Raw genomic sequence first — 7,817 nt, forward strand, 5'->3', positions numbered from 1 at the left:
CACTGGCCCTAAGACTTCTTTTAGGACTGGCACTGAGACTGCTTCATAGCTTCATGCAAAGTTGAGACTCCATTTTATTTTGTTTTTGTAAATCAGACAACTTAGAAGCAGTTATGCCCTGCAGGCATGGGAGTATCCAACCGATTCTGTAATGGTCTATGCAAGTAACCACTGAGCTAATATATATATATATATATATATATATATATATATATATATGTATTGGTATTTCAGGAATCGAACTCAAGACCTTGAGGCTGGCAAGCAGGCACCATGCCTCTGAGCTATCTCCCCAGCACTATTTTGACTTTTATAGGTTCTCCACTCTATAAGAAAAAAAAGCATTATGAGATACCTATAACATTTGGGAGGGGGAATGACTTAGGCTGCCTTAAGGGCGGATCTGTTGTGGCATGAGGTGTTGGCAAGAGAACCACAATCCCTTGCACCTGACTAATTTTGCTCTAGAAGGCACTTTAGACAACTGAGCTAACCTGCCAGCCCCCAATACCTAGAACATTTCAAGGGCTGGCGAGATAGCTCAGTGGACTAAGCACTTACTTTGGCAAGTACAGGGACCAGGGTTCGATTCCTGGTCCCACATGCCTTGCTGGCCCCACTCCCAGGGAGCGCTGAGCTGGTGACTGAATTTGGGCATGGTGGCACATGCCCATAATCCCAGCACTGGGGAGGCTGAAAGCAGGAGGATCACTACAAGTCAGAGCATAGTGAGACCCTGTACCAAATATATGAAATGAAAAAAAAATTACCATAGCACTGAAGTAATCGCACTTTAAAATTTAGCTAATTAAGGATGACTTGGCAATGAATGTTATGTTTATCTTAAGACAATTTAGTACTTTGGGGCTGCTACAAAGAAATATGATAGACTAAGTAGGTTATGTGTAGTAGAAAAAATATTTCCTGCCAGTCTATAGGCTTGCAAGTCCGAGATCAAGATGCCCACAGATAAGGTAAGGACTCCAATACTAGCCTTATTGAAGGTGGCAGGAGACTCTGTTACAAGCTGATGGAAGGCCAAGGTATCCCTGTTAATAATGTCACGAATACTATTCATGAAGGCACTACATTGTGGCATAAATCACTGCATAATTAAATCACTACAACAAGCATCTTAAATGGTCTGTATTCTAATTTTATTTTTATTAAAGTTCAAATGTAACAGGTGCCTTACCTGATTGCCAAGTGAAATATTCAGTTATTATATGTTTCTTATCCTTCTTTTAGTGGTGTGATTTATCAACAATCTCACAAATACAAGCTTGGTGCCTAGCCAGTGGCTAGCACTTTCACATACACATTTGAATTTGTTTCTCACAGCAATAGATAAATCTACAACTGTCAGTCTTTGTAAAACAAAACATTGTAATAATATATGTGATTCTCCTTATAGGAGGATTTCAGGGTAGCCCAAATAATGGAGACAACGTAGCATAGAAGGTTAACCAGGGCAGTGAGGAGGAAAATGGGAATGTATTCCTTAAAAGAAACAGAATTCATTCTGTAGATATAATGGAAGAAAGGAGGAAAGAGACAAAAGTCAGGAAAGGAAATGAAAGGAGAAATGAGGCTTTCCTGAACTGGAAGATAGGTCCTACACATTGTTGTTGTTGAGAAAGGGTCTTATATGGAGCTCAGACTGGCCTTCAACTCACTATGTAGCTCAGGCTGGCCTCAAACTCACTGGGACTCTCTAGCCTCAGGCACCTGAATCCATGGGATTATAGGAGTGTATCACCAGGCCCGGAGCATCACCAGCCCCATGTGTTCTTATGCATTGTTTCCTGTTCATTTCTCCATTGGGAGAAAAGGATTTCAATCTGTGCTCCCAACTACCAACTTTATTTGGGGAGATAGACTTTCTATGATTCATCATAGGTCAAGGCACTTCTCTCTCTCTCTCTCTCTCTCTCTCTCTCTCTCTCTCTCTCTCTCTCTCTCTCTCTGGCAGAACCAGGGATTGAACTCAGGCCCTTGTGCTTGCCAGGCAAGCACTTATTCTACTGAGCCATCTTCCCAGCCCCCATGGTGCTTTTCTCTCTGTAGGCAAATAATACTTTATTTTTTTTTCTTCATCCACTAAACCAGAGTTCATAGTTGTTTGTTTTACAAGACAAGGTTGTAGGATGGCCTGGAACACCTCACAATCCTCCTGCCTCAGTCCCAAGTGCTGGGATTACAGCCATGTGCTCCCACACAAATCTAAAATGAAGGATTTAATGTGAAATAACTTCATCTCTGATGATAGTACTTTATATTAATCTCACAAATTCATTTTGAGCTGTAATTCCCAACTGGGATCAAAACTGTCACGTCCATGTTCCTCCAGTGAGTTTGGGGACATCCATGTTGCCAGAAAAGCACTCTTGCACAAAGGCGACAGTTAAACCTCAGTCATTCTGGGGTACCTGGAACGATGGAAGGGCAAGGTGCCCATGCTATGCCAGAGGCCTGCACACCGCAGACTGCACCAGAACCTCTGGGCTCAGAGCACTGTTGGCCCTGATGGCTCCCTTTCTGCATGGACCTCATGACCTCACCTATGAACTGTGTCCCCCTTCCCCGCCAGGGTCCTCTTCTTGGGCCTGGTCACACCCTGGTGTCTTCTAGAGCACACAGCACCTTGTGCCTGGGTGCTGAGCCACCTGGTTGGGGGAAGCCTACAGCCCAGAGGAAGCCCTAAGCATCCCAGGAAGGGCAGGGCCACAGGCAGATTGACTACTCTTGCACTCCTACCCTTCATGGTGAATGCTTTTGGCCCCTGTGGCAAATGACCAGAACCCAAGACTCTTGCTGGTGGAAACACTGGCCAGGAGGGTCAGGTTGTTGTTGGTGGGCTCTGGGCTTTGCAACCAGTCACGCTGGGGCAACCTCCTTCTCTCCTGTACATTAAGAACACTGAGACTTGTGCTACCATAGCTCATTGTAGGCCTTCATGGAACAGGCACATTGGACTGACGTGTTTGCTTTTACTGGTGGAGAACACAGCTTAAGAAGTTCTGTGCAATTTTCTTTTGTGTTCTTAATTTAAAAATCACAAGAATATGTTATTCTCTGTAGTACAGAAAGGCAAGATGCAGATGCGAGGGTCTTTGAGACTCTTCCTGTTGCAGCTTGGTCACAGGACCCTCACTGTCCTGGTGTTGCTGTCCAGGGTAGTGACAGCTCCTGACCCCAGTGGGATGCAGGGGCTGTGCTCCTGTGGTTGGTTCTCACTTCTTAGTTCTCCCAGAGCCAGCAGGCAGGAAACCACCTTGAGAACCAAGCGTTAGGAAGTGCTCCTGCTGGATCATCCTGACACTTCTTCCCTCCTAGGTTATCTCATGGTGCTGTGTCACCTTCTCTGCTTCTCAAAGACACCTGAAGTCTTTGGCCCCCCTAGTCCCAGAGTGTGCCTGGGCCATGAGGAAGAAAGTAGCCAGCCCTGGCAGAGCCCATTGATCTGGTCTGGGACAGCGCCAGCCACTCGGGACCTCAGCTGAGGCAGTAGTTTGAACTTGCCAAGAGGTCTTTCCCAGGAAGCTCCTGGCTACAGGTCCAGAATGGGGGCTTTGTTGCTGAGAGAAGCACAGAGAAGAATCCCCCTTGGCCCTTTTGAGTGAGGGCTTGCAGTAACTTGTGTCCTACTCTCCTCTTTGTTATGGTTCACTCAGTATAGGAACCAGATGAGCCAGATAGGAACTTAGGGGGCTTTTATTACTGAGCTCAGGACTGACAACCTGTTCTCATGCAGGAGAAGACTGAATAGTCCCTAGCCTGGGGAGTGGGAGCTTTTAAAACAAAAAACCACATCCTGTTTGGTGAACAAGTTTGCCATCTGATGCAGGACACCTTCAGAGTCAGTGTGACCATTATTTTTTGTGGTATCATTGTTCAGTTCCTGTTTATTGTCCATCTGCGCACATGAAGTTTTGTACAGAGGCCACAAGGAGTTAAGCACATCTAGCTGTTCTTACAAGATATCTCTTAAGCTGACTATGTTTACAGGAATTAGATGATGGAGGGGAGGGAGACAGTCACTCATTACTAAACAGCCTTGAACAGAAGGTGAGAACATATTCTTTAGGTAACTGAAAGCATAGAGTTCACAATTGTAGCACAAAACTTAGTTAACTCATTATAATTTTTATCTGGATTCTTTAAAGATTTCAACTTGAAATCATTGCTGTTTGAGTCATGATAAAGGCATTAATCTATTGGTGTTTGTTGTGTTGGCCCCACCCCTGGGGCATGCTGAAATGGCAATCGAGACTGGGCATGGTGGCCTGCTCCTGTAATCCCAGCTCTTGGAAGGCTGTAAGCAGGCAGATCACTGTGAGTTCAATCTAGTAGTGAAACCCTGAAAACCCTGTAGACCCTTCCCTAAAATACAACAACAAAAACATATATTGTTGTTCTGGGACTACTGAACAATTTCTGAGGTACACTTTATAAGATACCAAATTCCAGAATTCATTTTTATGAATGCAACATGAATATGATTGAGAAAGTTGAGGGGGACTTTCCTATGGGGAACCAAGAGAGAATGGGTTCTTCCTACATGAGTCCTATGCACATTCTCCAACACTGGGGCCTGGAGTAATTTTCCCTTCTTTATTGAAGGAGCTAAGGCAGTGGTGGTCCATGTGGTAGAAAACATCAATGGAACCGCAGGGCATGGTGGTACACCCCTGGAATCCCAGCACTCTGGGAGGCTGACACAGGAGGATCAGAAGCTCAAGTTCTACTTAGGCAAATTAGTGAAGCCATGTCATACAATAAAATAGAGGGAGGGGCTGGGGAGATGGCTCAGTGGAATAAGCGCTTCCCTTGCAAACACAAGGGCCTGAGTTCAATCCCCGGTTCCACCAAAAAAAAAAAAATAATAATAAAATTAAAAAAAAATAAAATAAAATAGAGGGCTGGGGAAGCAGCTCAGTGCACGGATTCAGGGTTCAATGTGAAGAAATGCTAAAGACCATCAATGAAGAGAGAAAGAGGAAGAAAACAGAGGTTATAATAGGAATGAGGATGATCCCACAGAATGCCTCTGGCCACATCTGAGCCAGAAAAACCACTTCAACAACTCTTTGACTTTGTTTATTTGTTTGTTTGTTGGGGACAGGGTGTTGCTATGTATTTCAGGATGGCCTTCAACGCACTATGTACCTCAGACTGGCCTGGAACTCATTATAATCCTCCTGCCTGAACTTTGGAGGTGCTGGGATGACAGAGGCCACCACCATTCCTGGAGAACCTAGGTCTGTAAGCCTGTGTAACTAAGTAGGGAAATGAAGAAAGGGACCATTAGGGGGTAGAGCAAAGGAGAGTCCTGGGCTTCTTTATAATTATCAGTTTTCATTCCATTTTTTAATATCTGATACACATGCGCAGACATTGTATTGTCTTACTAGTGAGAGAACCTAAAAGAGTAAATAAAATCTGAAAGGTACAATAGATACAGTGAGGGGCTGGTGAGATGGCTCAGTGGTCTAAAGCACCTACTTAGAACAAGCTTAGTAAAGCACAGGGACCACGGTTCAATCCCAAGCACCACATGACAGCCAACCCCGCCCCCTGGTGGGCTGAGCTGGCCACACACACACACACACACACGCACACACGCACAAAAGTCATTCAGTTAAAAAAAAAAAGCAAAAACAATAGATACAGTGAAAGAGAAAGAACCTGTTCAAAGGGAATGAAAAACTGGGATGAGGAAAAGAACTGGAGAGGGAGGGAGGGAGAGATGTATTTATGTATGTATGCAGGGTGGCTTGGATAACTGTACTCCTGAATTCTGCAGGTCTATAGAGGAAAGCAGTTGATGCTTACATCTTTTTTCATCATCTATTTTAATTTCCTATAACTTTTTTTTTTAACCAACTTTGTGTGCTTATACATGGTAATATGAACAACTAATTTCCAGACAACATTATGCAATACAGCAACCAACGATAAATTCCTATTGTTTGCTTGGTGAAGTTCTGTATCATTTCTAAGATATTTTACTATGTTGCATTCTTTTTAGGTAATAAAAATTTTATTTTAAAAAAGGTATGAACCAAGGAGACCTTCTGTATATTGCATGAAGGAATACAAGCTTTCTAAACACCATTTTGCGAATTACTTGGAATTATCTACCAAAGGTGAACAAACAAATTCTCTATAAATCAACAGTTTTGCTTATAGATATATACACAGCTGATGGTTTACAAACCAAGATCCTTAAAATATGTATTTATGGGAATATTCCTATGGCCAGAAATTCAAAATGATCCAATTATACACCATAAATAATTTAGAGAGATTGCTGTAGATGAAAAAAATAGAATATTATTAACAATTGAAAGGGAATTATCACACAACAGTTCATATAAATTTAGTGAAAAAAAAGAAGTAAGTCATAAAATGGTTTGTGCTTACTGAATATGTTTATACTGGTTATAAAATAGTTAAAATTAGGGTATATAATATGTATACAACTGTACAAAGAAATTGTTACCATAAAATTTAATCATATTTATTTGTGGGAGGGGAGAAAAGATGTAGAATTTAGGAATTATATAAAATTTTGAAAAAATGAGAGGAAGTTTGGCTATTTGTTTGGTACAGATGACCTATGTACAGGTTAGAAAAATTACAGTTCTCGGGGCTGGAGAGATGGCTCAGTGGTCTAAGGCACCTACTTAGAACAAGCTTGGCAAAGCATCAGAGACCGCGGTTCAATCCCCCAGCAACACATGCCAGCCCCGCCCCCTGGTGGGCTGAGCTGGCCACACACACACACCTCTCTCTCTCTCTCTCTCTCTCTCTCTCTCTCTCTCTCTCTCTCTCTCTCTCTCTCTCTCATAAATAAAAATAAAAAAAAATAAAATTAAAAAGAAGAAAAATTACAGTTCTCAGAGGCCCATGACTCCTTGCCAACATTCAAGCTAAAGCTTCCTTTCCTGCTCACCCTTCATGACTATATGTGCTTAAAAAGTAAGTTTCCTGCCTGCAATCCCCGCGCTCAGGAGGCTGATGCAGGAGGAGCACTGAGAGGTCTACTACAGCCTCGGCTACAAAGTTAGCTCAAGGCTGGCCAGCATGAACTGCATAGTGAGAGGTGGTCTCAAAAAGACAAAAAGACAGAAAGTTCACCAGAAATGGTGCTGCATGCCTGTAATCTCAGCACCCCAGAGGCTGAGTTAAGAAGATGATGCCAAGTTCTGATGTTTAGTATCAACATCTGTCATAGCTTCTGGAATTTTTTTTTGTTTTGTTTTCTGTTTTCACAGTGGACTACACTTTGTTTGCCACTGCTTTTCAATTGGGATTTAAATTATCTTCATGTGGCATAATGCAGGATCTCTTATAAGGAGCTACATCTCAGTCCCTCACTCCTATTTGCTCACAGGGCTTCACTAAGACCCACATTTGCCCAGGCTAGGAAGGAACTTGTGATCCTCTTGCCTCTGCCTCTTGGAGTGATAGGGTAGCAGATGTGAGCTGCCAAGCCCAGTTTCAATTATCTCTAGGGCATAAGAATTTCCTTTGGGCTTTAATGAGGAATGTTCAGCTTCTCTCCCTAGACACGAAATCAAGAGGTACCATCACATTCATCACACTGTATGCCTTTGAGTTTATGGTTTTGTTTTCACCGTGGATCCCAGGCTGGCTTCAAACCCAAAAACATCCTGCTGTTTCAGCTTCTCAAGCCTCTCTGGGATTATAGGTATGTACCAGTATTCCCTCCCTCCCTCCCTCCTTTTTCTTTCTTTCTTTCTTTCTTTCTTTCTTTCTTTCTTTCTTTCTTTCTTTCTTTCTTTCTTTTT

This window comes from Octodon degus, unplaced genomic scaffold, assembly GCF_000260255.1.
Source record: "Octodon degus isolate 3935 unplaced genomic scaffold, OctDeg1.0 scaffold00299, whole genome shotgun sequence".
Taxonomy (NCBI): Eukaryota; Metazoa; Chordata; class Mammalia; order Rodentia; family Octodontidae; genus Octodon; species Octodon degus.